Source organism: Pleurodeles waltl, chromosome 11 (genome assembly GCF_031143425.1).
Source record: "Pleurodeles waltl isolate 20211129_DDA chromosome 11, aPleWal1.hap1.20221129, whole genome shotgun sequence".
Taxonomy (NCBI): Eukaryota; Metazoa; Chordata; class Amphibia; order Caudata; family Salamandridae; genus Pleurodeles; species Pleurodeles waltl.
This window is the reverse complement of record NC_090450.1, coordinates 735,970,713-735,985,456: the sequence shown is the minus strand read 5'-3', so window position 1 is coordinate 735,985,456 and position 14,744 is coordinate 735,970,713. Positions and strand designations below refer to the sequence as shown.

Sequence of the window (14,744 nt, the reverse complement as noted above, 5' to 3'; positions counted from 1 at the left end):
TATTATGCTACCTGTCCTAGTACGGCCACGGCCCATGCCAAAAGAACAGTCTGCGGCACCCCTCCCTGAAAACAATTCTGTGGACGCCCATGTTTATAGTGGAAGAGAATAAAAAAGTGCAGAATCACTGTGCACTGCAAATTAATCCTAGTGCTGTGCCATGATGTTCGAGCTCCAGTATTCCCCTACCAATGCTGAGCACCTAAGGTTGACAATATGGGGCGTATCGCTGCAGACTCCTAGTAGATTGACTGCTGTGTGTTTTTCAAGTGCCTGCTGTTCTTGCTTGTCCTGTACAATGTCTGTTGTTCCTAGAAGTTCTGTACCGTGTCCGCTGTTCAATGCCCACGTCTGTCCTATTCAGGGTGGGTTTCTGTTGTGTGTACCTGGCCTACAGGTCATGCATGTCCTGTAGGGCATGTGCTTCTCTGTATGTCCTGTACGTGTTGCCTGTTATTAAGTTCTGTCCTGCACATTCTTTTCCGTTCTTACCTCTACTATATAGGTTGTCAGCTTTTTTGCGAGGTCCTGTTAATATTGTTATTGTTAATTACACATGGTCTACTGTTGGTGGCTGCGCTGTATGTAGTTGGTGACTTTTCAGTACATAACAAGCCAAATTCATAAAGCCATTCGCAATGTGAGTTCAAGTCACAACCACAAATGGCTAAGTTTATGAGGCCAAAGTATTTGTACGAACATACACAGTAATACAGTGGAAACACTACAAACTGAACACCACATCAGTTTAGAAAAATAGGTAATATTTATCTAAATCAAACAAGACCAAAACGACCAAGATCCAACGTACACAAGTCAAGATATGAATTTTCAAAAGAATAAGTCTTACACCATAGAAAACAAGGGAAATGTTGATTTTACACAAATTACCTGGTTTGCGTAAAAAATAAAGCTGCACAGGTGAACGTGCATCAAAAAAGTCTGTGATGCGTTGATTCCTTACTCGCAAGTGAGGCTGTGCGTCGTTTCTTCTCTGGTCAGGTAGGTGATGAGTCATTTTTCTCCCTCGCAAGAGAACAATGCATCGAATTCCGGAAGGGGCACCTCAGATCCACGCAGGTTCACGATGACTTCGAAGCCCAGCAATGATCCGTGAGAAATCTGGCTGCACGGTGTTGGAAAACTGCGCTACATGGGGTTTGCGTTGTTATCAGCAGCCGCAAGCGGGTGTTGCATAATTTCTCTAGCTGTGATGCGCTGATCTCCCAGTCGCAATGCAGGTAGAGCGTCGATTCCTGCTGCAAAGCGGGTGGCGCTTCATTTTTCAGCTGCGTTGCAGGTGGTGAGTTGAAATTTTCCTCATACGGCGTTCTGTGCGTGGATTTCAGACCTTGTTCTGCCAACTTCATCTTTCAAGGGCACAGGGACTGAATGGGGCACCACTTGGCAGGGCAGGAGTATCAGCAGAGAGTCCAGATGCTGGCAGAGGATGTCTTTGATGGCCCCGAAACTTCAAAACAGGTGGCAAGCTCAGTTCAGGCCCTTGAAGATTCTTCTCATGCAGGAATGCACAACAAAGTCCAGTCTTTGCCCTCTTTCAGGCAGAAGCAGAAACTGCAGGCCAACCCAGCAAAGCACAGTCACAGGCAAAGGGACAGTACTCCTCCTCCAGCTGTCCAGCTTTTCTCCTTGGCAGAGGTTCCTCTTGATTTCAGAAGTAATCATAAACATATGTGGTTTTGGGTCTACTACTTATACCCCTTTCTGCCTTTGAAGTAGGCAAACTTCAAAGGAAAGTCTCAGTTGTTCACAGGATCCTGCCTTTCCCAGGCCTGGTCCCAGACACACACCAGGGGGTTGGAGACTGCATTGTGTGGGGGCAGGCACAGCCCATTCAGGTGTGAGTGACCACTCCTGCCTCCACTCCAGCTCAGATGGCTCATCAGGATATGCAGGCTACACTCCAGCTTACTTTGCCTCACTGTCTAGAGAGGATTCATAAACAGCCCAACTGTCAGTCTGACCTAGACAGGGAATCCACAAACAGGTAGAGTCACAGAATGGCCTAAGCATGAAAATGCCCACTTTCTAAAAGTGTCATTTTCAAACTGACATTTCAAAAAACAACTTTACCAAAAGATGTATATTTTCAATTGTGAGTTCAGGGACACCAAACTCCACATTTCTATCTGCTCCCAAAGGGCAATTGCACTTAAAAGTTAATTAAAGGCAGCCCCCGTGTTAACCTATGAGAGAGATGGGCCTTGCAACAGTGAAAACCGAATTTGGCAGAATTTCACTGTTAGGACATGTAAAACACATCAGTACATGTCCCACCTTTAACATCCACTGCACCCTGCCCATGGAGCTACCTAGGGGATACCTTAGGGGTGCCTTACGTGTATAAAAAGGGATGTTTTGGGCCTGGCAAGTGGGTACACTTGCCAGTTCGAATTGACAGTGTTAAGACTACACACACAGACACTGCAGTGGCAGGTCTGAGCCAGGTTTACAGGGCTACTCATGTGGGTGGCACAATCAGTGCTACAGGCCCACTAGTAGCATTTGATCTACAGGCCCTGGGTACCTCTAGTACACTTTACTAGTGACTTGCTTGCAAATAAAATATGCCAATTATGGATAAACCAATCAACAATACAATTTACACAGATAACATATGCACTCTAGCAGTGGTAAAGTGCTCAGAGTCCTAAAGCCAACAAAAACTGTCAGCAAAATTAGGAGGAAGGAGGCAAAAAGTTTGAAGGTGACCCTGCAAAAAGGGCCAGGTCCAAGAAACTTCAGTACTGTCTCCAGCACTTTTCAACTTGTAATTTGAACCCCTCGCCACACTACTGAAAAATGCACTCTTACATGGACGATTCCTAACTCTACATGAAAATCTCTTTGTGACATAAGATCTCTACATTAGCCTCCATGCTCATAGAACTACAAGTTTGGATGAGTTTTCACATAATACGTAACCCATATAAAACACAATTTCTACTCTTGCCCAACCCACTCGCATCACACATTGCTGTGTAACAATGGATCAACAACCTGTCCACAAACGAGAGACTGTTCATTGGGCAGAATCTCTCTGCTTCATATTGGACTGAAACCTCAAGTTGCAAGCAGAGATAAATGCTTTAGCCACAGAAGCTCTGCACCAACTGAAACCAAAAAGTGATCCAAAACACTTCATTCCAGAAGAACACCTCACACTTGCAACCAAGCTCCGAGACCTCTCAAGATTTGAGTGTCGAAATTCTCAAACCCCACCTAGCCCCTCTGAAGACTTTACTGAATGCAGCAACCAGGCTTACTTCAGGAGTAACAAAATTCTACCATGTAATCCCTGCACCCCCCTGATTGATTTTACTCAACTGGCTTCAAACAGAAGCTAAAAACCAGCCGTCATCACTTCTAAAGTGTTGCATTGAGGAGCCTTCCAACTACGTGGTGCAGACGCTAGCCATCCCTATGGAGCACAGACAACTGGCTGCATGAAATACCAGCCTTCAAGAAAGAAACCAAGAAACAAGGCTTGACAGGTAATGTACCTAAAATTTGGAACTCTATTCCCCTTCACTCAAAACACTGTAGACTCTCCAGCTTTTTAAAAAGAAAGTCAACAAATTAATGTTTCATCGCTCTTAATCTACTGAATAGTCATCTTCCGTAATGTCCTTCTTAATAACTCCCCAATGTCATTCGGAGATCACCATTGTCCTAGTAATATCTTTCTTTAAATGCATACTTTTTCATTACCTTGGGCCCTAGGCCGCTAGGTATGTCTGTTATGAATAGTCTCGCCAATTCTCCTTTTTTGCCTATTTGTAAGAAAGCACTGTTTTTGTAAAGGGTTCTGTATCTTGTGTTCAAAGCTAGCACATAGTCTGCGAAGCAGTTTAATAAGTTGGTTTTTGTCATGGGCAAACACATACCGGGCACAAGAGTTGCTCCACAAAATATATTGGGAAGGGCTGGCAGCTGATTGGCACAGGACTTCAGGGAGCTGCGGATAATAGTTGCCTCATTGGCTGACCCCTCCTTCAGACTCTGGCTGCCCCTAACTTCCTATCCAAATTGCACAGGCTTATAGACTATCAACTGGACAGAATGCAGGTCCAGGTTCAATTCCTGCTCACATTTCCAGAAGTAAAAACTCCTTTGTAATGCAGATAAATTTCTGCCATCTACAGATTGCACTCTGGCTCCTAAATGTCTCGTTCGAGGTGGTCTGATCAGGAGCAGTTTTGCCACAGAGTCTGCTTTGCTTGCTGAAGGACATTTTAGTTTTTGTTGCAAATTTGAGGTTTATGAGACTCTTACAAAAGAGTACACTGTTTGGTAATTAGTGGGAGAATGGTAACATATCAAAAGTGCATTTTTCAAGACCCATGATGATCCACAAATAAATGCCAACCTGGACCAAACAATATAAGAGAAATAGGAGAGAAATCTCTCAAGTTCACCCACTGCTTTGACCTGACGTAAGTGATGGCTGAGAAAACAGACTCTCTAGCCTGAATCTTACCTCCCAAAATGATCAAACTAATTCCTTTGCCTAATTAAATTGGATGAATTTCAAGTCAATGACATTCTGTAATGTAAACAATGGGGCCATTATGAATCAGAGAACATCTCATCAACCTTCTCAACTGGAAATTGCTTTGTTTGTGCTTCCTGGAAGTACTGAAAATCGACATTCCTACCAAGAATAAAGGCCTGTATTCGGGTGAGGAAATGCCACTCAGCTATACACACCCATAGAACAGTCTCATACATTTTACCTGCAGGAGAAAAAGCCTGGCTGACATACAGCTTTTATCATGCTAGCCGGCTGCAGGAATAGGTTTTTTAGGTCGAGCCTAAGCGTTCAACCTGATTTATACTTAGGTATGCATATATTGTGGGCATAAAGCGATTTCATTTGTTGGTTGCAGTGTCCTTTAAAAATTATTGCTCGCTAATGGTCAGTTCTGCCTTTTTCTCCCTACTTTTACTCTTTCAGAGCAGTGACCAACTACTGAACTGTTCCACTTTGGTTTCTTTATCTGTTGCTGTAAGGGACTAATGTTGACATTTCTATGGTGCTGCCCTATCACTGTGAGTGTTTTAGGCTGGTAGCTGCCTGTGTTTTATTGCAGCATTCCTATCCTCCCACCTCCTCCCATATCACTGACATTTGTTTTAGCCTTATTCCAGTGCTATCCTTGTTTACCTCCTGTTTCTAAAATAAGCTTATTTTACTAATCAAACACCTGGTCATTTAGCTCACTGCTCAGGAATGCCACAATCAAAGCCACAATATGCCCTTGCATCCCATCGCAGTGAGTCTCTCTCTCCAGGGCCCCTCCCTGCCAGCACTCAAGACATCCTACACCTGGCATTGACTATCTCCTTTATTGGGAGCATTAATCTTCTCAGGTTGCTCTGCTAACTTCATTAGAGCTTTGTTGAAATAGAGGCAAAATGCTTGCAAGACTTTTAATTTTTTAACATACACTGTCCTTGTTATGGTTGTGTGCACTTTAATAAGGATTCACACATTTTCGGATGTTCCACGTTCTCTCAACGGTCCGTGTACACCTTTTGCGAACATTGCACCTCTTTAGATGTCCAATCACGGTGCTAAATAACATTGCACAGTGTGCACCAACATTCATCTTTTAACATCTTCAGGTGAATCTGAGCTATAAACAGTTATTTTCTCCCTAAAATCTGCCTATTGTGCCTTAGATGATTAATTAAATGGCGCATGTGATACAATCATATTTACATGAAAAACTTGGCAGAATTACGTTTTTCCCGTGGTTGTAATGTAGCGCTCTGAAGATGCGTTTTGTGGCCTTTCCAGAGAGGCTTAAGGTTTGTATAGTGGTTGCATGCATTTAGTTACTTTTAAATATAAGGTGTGGTGCTTGACCTAGGGGAGGATATTCGAGGTGTTTGCGCTGCTAAATGTCTTTCCAGGCGTTTGGGAGTTGCGTGCCTCTAGGCGCCTTGAGAAGTTTGTGGCCGGGGCATATTGTTATCTCAGTTTGGCCTTCTTTGCAATGCCAAGATTTTCTGCTGTCCCAGGCGCTACAGGCAGTGCTTAATTTGTGCTTGTTGTTTCCGGTGCTGAGCACCGGCACTTATTTGTGAGGGCCGGGGCTTATTCTTATGCCTCAAGCATTTGCTGCGAGCAAAAGATACATATGGGAAATACGGAAGAAGAAAAAACTAAAAAGCGTCATAAAGGGAGAAAGTAGAAAGTTGTAGGATGATCTGAAGGGGCAGGGGTGGCCGTAAATGGATTAAAGAGGCCCGAGGTGGCTTCAGGATTACGCTGCCTCAGTATTCAGTGCTGGCAGATTTAATTACAGCAGTCTCGTGTTTAAGAGAAGGGCTTTGAGCACCGGCACTTCTTTATTTACAAATTAAGCACTGGCTACAGGGTCCTGTTATAGATAGCTGGTGTTCACCAGTTTGTTGCAGGGAGTGAGGTTAGGTTAAGGGGTGGTGGGTAGGTTGGAGGTGCAGCACGTGGTTCTAAAAGGAAGCCTCACTTTTGCAGGAAACAGCTTTCGTAGTCCAGAATTAATGCTGCATAGCACCGGAGAATGTATATCCACTAGGCACGATTTTAATTGACAACTTTTTATTCATGTAACATGTTTTATGGCTTATCTTCTTTGATATAGTTCTTCTTACTAACGGACTAACTATTTCTGCGTGTTTTTAAATAGTTTTTTTTAATGCTGGGCTGAGTTAGGTTGTGACCATGTTCGTGCTAAACTGAGTGGGTCAGACTGGGTCTGGCTGGCAGCCTTGAAGGGCACTCCTATTCCAGCTTTTTATGGAGTAGAAGTGCAAGTTTGTGTGTGAGGGCTGGGGCAGGGGTTGAGGGTGCTCTCTACCTGCATCTATTCATGCAGGACCAGGCACTTTCCTGGGCGGTAAGTGCAACCTCCGAAAGTGTCTCAAAATATCGACCTACCCTGCTTGTTTCAATATAATGTAAACAATGATCCAGTGAGTGCTCGTTTCCTGCAGGCAGTCGTTAGAATTGTTGCTGGAATTGTTTTTCCAAATCAACCCACAAATCTCTCAAAATTCGCCTGACAAGATTAAGTAATGAAAATTTTGCATTTGTCTGAAAGGTAATTTAAGGCCACCATTAGGGATCTTCATGCAATTAAACCGAACAAGACGTGCAGCACAGTGAAATGTGCAGTAATAACATGGAGGTCTGTGGGCATGTTGTGGCACATGTCTCGAGAGTCCAAGGACCCAGGAATCTCACAATTTTGAGCATGATCAGCAGCACAGAGGTTACCTCATTATAAGGTAAAAGCCACTTCAAAATAAATAATTTCGCAATTTACCAGAATCGACCTACACAGTGGCTGCTCAAACATGCGAGGGCAGCTCAACCTTCCACCTTTCCCTAGTCGGTAAATCGAGTCCCAATAAATTGAGTAAATAGCAATATACTCCATCTATAGCGCTTAGAAACTACAGAAGAGCAGTATAAAGAACTATTAAAAATAAACGTATTATATAGAAAACAAGTTAATACATTTAAAACTAGTTATTTTATTATTACATAAAACATGGGAACTCGCAAACATTTTCCGAAGGGGCCAAAAAGAATGGTCAGTGATGTAACTGAGGGCCGCATTGATGTTAGCGGGGTGTTGGTCGGGTGGGGTGCGGATTGGCAGTAAGATGTTAGGAAAGCAAAACATACATGTCTAGTGACTGAATTGCACAATATGTTCCTAGAAAACCTGGAATTAATCTTGGCTTCCCCACTTTACCAAATAGCATGATCCTAAGCAATTGTTTTTTTTCACTCGCCCTCCTTTTCTTTATTATCAAATATATGAACACCTCAAAATACATAACTTCATGATGTGCGCTGTCCAAAACCTTCTCTAGTGTTTGAATTAAAACATATAATGTTGTTCATGTATAAAAGGTATCCAGGCCACCCAAAGAGTGCACATAACAACAGACTTGCCTCTTTAGCTCACTATTGGCATAGTTGTCTGGCAAGGGTAAGAATATATGTTTCTTAATTTAAGTTTGAAAGCAATAAATAATAAGTTTTAATGCACTGATATAATCTAATGTACTAAGGTGTAAAGGTTTTGAATGTTAAGAGACTTTGGTGGTCATTACAACCCTGGCGGATGGTGTTAAAGCGGCGGTAAGACCGCCAACAGGCCGGCGGTAAAAAAATTGGAATTACGACCGTGGCGGAAACTGCCAACAAAGACAGCCACTTTAACACTCCGACCGCCACGGCGGTACAGACAAACAGCTTGGCGGTCACCGGCAACAGACAGGCGGAAGACAAAGTACCGCCCACAGTATCACAACCTACCAATCCGCCACCTTTTCCGGGGCGGATTCACCGCGGACAAAAACACGGCAGAAACCGGACTTAGAAGGGAAAACGCTCACCTCTACACACCCCACAAGGAATCCTGACGCCATGGAACCCGAGCTGCACTTCCTGCCAGCCCTCATCTTCTTGCTCCTCTACCAGGAGCACGAACGCCGGCGGCAAAGACAGCAGTGAGTACTGCACCTACAACACAGGGGAGGTGGGAGGGAAAAAACAGGGACACAAACACGCAACACCCCCACCCCCACCCTTCACCACTACAACACACACACTAATACATATTTATACATTATAGTTACACCCCAACCCCCCGGAAGAATGCAAAGACAAAAGGAAATGAGTGTAACCATTGTAATATATTAAAATCAAGTACGCAAAAATATATATTTACACCATAAACAAAATATACACCAAGCTTAGTAGTCCAGGTAGTGCTCCAATGAAGTCCGTGGAACACTGGGCCCACATGGTATGAGCGAGGCCCACACAAGATCCCCGACCATGACGGAGAGAACACTGCAGGGGCATCAGAGAGCAAGAAAACAGGCACCTCAGGGGGAGGGAAAGGGGGGGCACCTCAGCCGGTTGAGTGCACGACGCCAAATCCACGAGGGTGCCACATGCCCACTGTTCAATCCTGGGTAGTGCAAAGCCACAGCCTCTCAAGTCTATACAGTGGGTGGTTTGCCCACTGTTCAATCCTGGGGAGTGCAAAGCCACAGTCTCTCAAGTCTCTACAGTGGATGGTTTGCCCACTGTTCAATCCTGGGGAGTGCAAAGCCACAGTCTCTCAAGTCTATACAGTGGGTGGGTTGCCCACTGTTCCATCCTGGGGAGTGCAAAGCCACAGTCTCTCAAGTCTCTATAGTGGGTGGTTTGCTCACTGTGCAATCCTGGGGAGTGCAAAGCCACAGTCTCTCAAGTCTCTACAGTGGGTGGTTTGCCCACTGTTCAATCCTGGGGAGTGCAAAGCCACAGTCTTTCAAGTCTATGCAGTGGGTGGGTTGCCCACTGTGCCATCCTGGGGAGTGGAAAGCCACAGTCTCTCAAGTGGATGACAGTCTCCACTGGTTCTGGAGGGGGCATGATGCCCAGAGTGCTTCATCCTGCTAATGACAGAGGTAGTGGATGTATCTCTCCACTGGTTCTGGAGGGGGCATGGTGCCTAGAGTGATTCATCCTGCTAAGGACAGAGGTAGTGGATGACAGTCTCCACTGGTTCTGGAGGGGGCATGGTGCCCAGAGTGCTTCATCCTGCTAAGGACAGAGGTAGTGGATGACAGTCTCCACTGGTTCTGGAGGGGGCATGGTGCCCAGAGTGCTTCATCCTGCTAAGGACAGATGTAGTGGATGTATCTCTCCACTGGTTCTGGAGGGGGCATGGTGCCTAGAGTGCTCCATCCTGCTAAGGACAGAGGTAGTGGATGACAGTCTCCATTGGTTCTGGAGGGGGCATGGTGCCCAGAGTTCTTCATCCTGCTAAGGACAGAGGTAGTGGATGACAGTCTCCACTGTTCTGGAGGGGGAATGGTGCCCAGAGTGCTTCATCCTGCTAAGGACAGAGGTAGTGGATGACAGTTTCCACTGGTTCTGGAGGGGGCATGGTGCCTAGAGTGCTTCATCCTGCTAAGGACAGAGGTAGTGGATGGCAATATCCACTGGTTCTGGAGAGGGCTCTGTGCCCAGAGTGCTTCATCCTGCTCGTGACGGACTCAGTAGCGTCAGTGCCCTTGGCGCTCATGGGCCAGCGGTGCTTGTGGCGGCGGTGCCCTCTTCAGCGGTGCTTGTGGCGGCGATGCCCAGTTCAGCAGTGCATGAGGTGGCGGTGCACTGTTCAGCGGGGCTTGTAGCGGTGGTGCCCTGTTCAGCGGTGCATGAGGCGGCGGTTCCCTGTTCAGCGGTGCTTGTAGCGGCGGTGCCCTGTTCAGCAGTGCTTGTAGTAGCGGTGCCCTGTTCAGCGGTGCATGAGGCGGCGGTGCCCTGTTCAGCGGTGCTTGTAGCGGCGGTGCCCTGTTCAGCGGTGCTTGAGGCGGCGGGCCCCTTTGCAGTGACTCAGCTTCTGGCAGTCCTCTCTGTCCCAGCGGGGCTTGTGCTGCTCTCTCTCCCAGCGGGGCTTGTGCTGGCGGTCCTCTCTGTCCCAGCGGGGCTTGTGCTGGCGGTCCTTTCTGTCCCAGCGGGGCTTGTGCTGGCAGCCCTCTCTAGCCCAGCGGGGCTTGTGCTGGCTGTCCTCTCTAGCCCAGTGGGCTTGGAAGGTGTCGCAGCTGACTCCACACTCCCACCGGGACCCCTGGGAGCGGCTTTGGTGGCTGGAGACTTCCCCCTCTCCCGCCGGGCACTGGTCAACTTTTGATGCTTAACAGGTGGGGGACTGTCCGTGCTGTGGCTCCGTCCCACACTGGCTGCCCTGGTGGCCATTGCACTCCAGATTCCGGTGACTACAGGCACCACTGGTCCCGGAGATTTTGTGGCTGAGGTGCTAGGTTGGGACCTGGAGAGTCGGGCCCTAGGAGACGGACGGGGTGGGGGAGGTGTGGGAAAGAGGTCAAGGTTGGACAGGAAAAGTTTTTTGGAGACACTGGGACGGGTAGCTGGAGGGGGTTTGGGAATGGAGGAAGAGGTTGTGGTTGTAGGAGGTGTTCGTTTGGTGACTTTGGGTGAAGGTGCATGCGCTGGAGGCTGTCGTGAGGTGGATGGTTGTTGGGTGGGTGTGTGCCGGCGTTTGTGTGTCTTGGGAGGTGGCGTCACAGAAACACTGGGAGAGGACACAAGGGACGCGTGAATGGTAGTGGGGGTGGTGACTGCACGTGAGCGGGGTGTGGTGGTGGGTGTGCTGGTGATGGCAGTTGTGGCTGTAGATGTAGTGCATGCAGGTGTGAGTGTAGACAAGACTGGGAGGGAGATGAGGAGGAGGGGGACACAGTGGAGGCAGTGGATGTTGGTGTGTCTGCATGTGTGTGATGCTTGCGTGAGTGCCTGTGGGATGGGTGGTGCTTATGTTTGCCTGAGCTTCCCTTGTGTGTTGACATGTGTGCATGCTGGTCTGAAGGTGTGCTTGGGATAGGCTGGGGTACAGGGGATTAGGTCTGGGTGAAGGAAGTTGGAGGGGGGGAGGCTAGAGACAGGGACAATGGCTGCCATCAGTGCTGAGGCCAGAGTCTGAAAATCTCGCTGAAGGGCTGCCTGACCAGAATGAATGCCCTCCAGGAATGCATTGGTTTGTTGCAACTGCCTTTCGACACCGTGGATGGCATTCAAAATGGTAGACTGCCCAACAGAGAGGGACCTGAGAAGGTCAATGGCCTCCTCACTGAGGGCAGCAGGGGTGACTGGGGCAGGGGCTGAGGTGCCTGGGGCGAAGGTGATGCCCACCCTCCTGGGTGAGCGGGCATGGGGCAAAGGCTGAGGGGCTGCTGGGAGGGCGGTGCTGGTAGGGGGGGTGGCCGCTGTACCTGTAGATGCGGGGGCACAGGGGGGCCGGCCACCACAAGGGAGCTCCTATCAGAGGACGAGTCCGTGTCGCTGGTGTCAGCTCCTGTCCCCACTGTGGAGCTCCCCTCGCCCTCTGTCCCACTGGTGAACTCCGAGTCCATAGTGTCGCCCTCCAGGGCCATGTGGGATGCAGCTCCCTTGTGCTCTGGTGCCACTGCTCCTCCGCCTGATGATGCTAATGCACACAAGAACAGGGAGACCACAAAAAGGGGGGGGACAGAAGAAAGACATGTTCAGTGCATGCATTGTCGCTACCGTTGGCGGACACGACAGATGCAGAAGCCCCCTGCACTACGCTGTGCTCTTGGGCTCCACTGTTCAATCCCTGGGAAATGGCCTACTAGGCTATGGACGACATCTGCACACATGGATGACACAGGGGCATGACTAGGTGTACTTGGCACTCTACAAAGGTAGGGTGGGGTGCCACATGGCCTGCCTAACGGAGGGACCTTCCCTACTAAACTCGCCCTGGCCTAGGGAAACCCACAGCCCACCTCCCCCACCCAGACACCTCCACTGCGCGCAAAATCAGCAGGATGAGAGTGTACTCGCCCCCTTGTGGCTGCTGTGATGCCCTCAAGCGCCCATCCAACTCTGGGTACGTCACCGCCAGGATCCTGAACATCAGGGGGATCATGGTGCGACGGGCACCCCTCCCACATTGGGAGGCCATCCCCAGCCGAGCCTCCGCCGTCTTCTAACTCCAGCGGCGAATGTCCTCCCATCTTTTCCGGCAGTGGGTGCTCTGTCTGTGGTAGACCCCCAGGGTCCGGACGTCCTTGGCAATGGCACGCCAAATATCTTTTTTCTGGTGGGCGCTGACCTACATGAATTGTACAGGGGGAAGAGAAACTCATTACCAACTGCACCGTCACAGTCATTGGCCCCCATCCCTACCCTTGCCATGTGGCACATGCACTCACCGTCTTTTCATGCAGGCCGCAATCTCCCCCCCCTTCTTACATCCACCCCACTCCACACAGGCATAGCCCATACAGCATGCTCCCAGTGTACTCACCTGTTTGTCTGGAGGACCGTAGAGTAGCGTGTACTGGGGGAGGACCCCGTCCACAAGTTTCTCCAGCTCCTCCGATGTGAAGGCAGGGGCCCTTTCCCCAGACACTCGAGCCATTGTCTCTTTCAGACCAAGGTCACAGCAGCACTTGCAGTGTAGGTCCTCTCCTCTCGAAGATCAGGTATCGAGTGATTGAACAGATAGAAAATGGCGGTCACGTCCGCGGCAGTGCGTACCGTCACCGCCGGCTTACATCGTCATTGCCTCCTGGGACCCATAGGGTCCAATGTTAACCAATGCAGCATTGCGCTGCGGTCTTCGACCGCCTACCGCAACGGTGTACAACACCAGCGCAGTTACCTCACATCCCATTGTCCCACTTTACAGGTCAGGCAGCCGCCATTTCAGGGGCCCACATGGATTCATTTTTAACTGCGTCACACATACCTAGGCCTAGACTCAACACACATACAGGCCACTTTTCGGATTAGGATTCGTGTTCTGTGTAAGCTGTGGGTACGTACCTCTGAGTTGTTTGACTCTGTGCTCACTGTTGTCCTTCATAGGCACCGTCCGCTGGGACATGTGAGGAGATGGCGGCATCCTCCAGTGTACAGACCGCTGGCGGACCTGTCTACAATGGAGGAAAGACATGTGATCATCACAGACAGGCTTGACCGTGCCACAATCCAGGAACTGTGTACCCAGCTGGAGCCAGACCTGATGTCAGCTATCCGCCATCCCACAGGAATCCCCCCTCAAGTGCAGGTGCTGTCAGTGCTCCATTTCCTTGCAAGTGGGTCCTTTCAAACAACAGTGGCCATAGCATCAGGGATGTCCCAGCCTATGTTTTCAAACGTGTTGTCCAGAGTGTTGTCTGCCCTGCTGAAACACATGCGGAGCTACATCGTTTTCCCTCAGGTGGAGGGTTTGCCTACAGTGAAAGGTGATTCCTATGCTCTGGGACATATCCCCAGCATCATAGGTGCCATTGATGGGACCCATGTGGCTTTGGTCCCCCGCAGGAGTGAACAGGTGTACAGAAACCGGAAGAGTTTTCATTCGATGAATGTGCAGATGATATGTTTGGCAGACCCGTACATCTCCCATGTGAATGCCAAGTTCCCTGGCTCAGTGCATGACGCCTACATCCTGCGGAATAGCAGCATCCCTTATGTGATGGGTCAACTCCAGAGGCACCGTGTGTGGCTATTAGGTGAGCACCTGGAAGAAAGACAGTGGGAATGGTTGTCTGGGTCTGGGGTTATCCCTACAGGTTAGTGTGTGTCTAACAGTTGTCCATCGCCATTTGCAGGTGACTGTGGTTACCCCAACCTGTCATGGCTACTGACCCCAGTGAGGAATCCCAGGACAAGGGCAGAGGAACGCTACAATGAGGCCCATGGGCGAACACAGCGGATAATCGAGCGGACCTTCGGCCTCCTGAAGGCCAGGTTCAGGTGCCTCAATATGACAGGTGGATCCCTATTCTACTCACCAAAGAAGGTGTGCCAGATCATCGTGGCCTCCTGTATGCTTCACAACTTAGCTTTGCGACGACAGGTGCCTTTTCTGCAGGAGGATGGTCCAGATGGCGGTGTTGTTGCAGCTGTGGAGCCTGTGGACAGTGAAGATGAGGAAGCAGAAGAAGAGGACATGGACAACAGGGACTCTGTGATCCTGCAATATTTCCAGTGAGACACAGGTAAGAATACAAACCTGCCTACTACATGTACTTTAACACTACTACCTCTCTACTGTCTGTCGTTTTCACCCAGTGTATGGTCACTTTCCCTTACCATTTCACAGATGTGGGTCCCACTGTGTGACATCTGATTTGATTCCTCATGAACTAGAGCTGTGTAACATAGG

At 48.9% G+C, this 14,744-nt stretch overlaps 1 protein-coding gene across 2 annotated transcripts in view; it reads left to right on the top strand.

Annotated features, from left to right (window-relative positions):
• Positions 1–14,744, top strand: part of PROM2 (prominin 2) — a 409,319-nt gene that overhangs the window by 94,021 nt on the left and 300,554 nt on the right. The window lies entirely within an intron of this gene.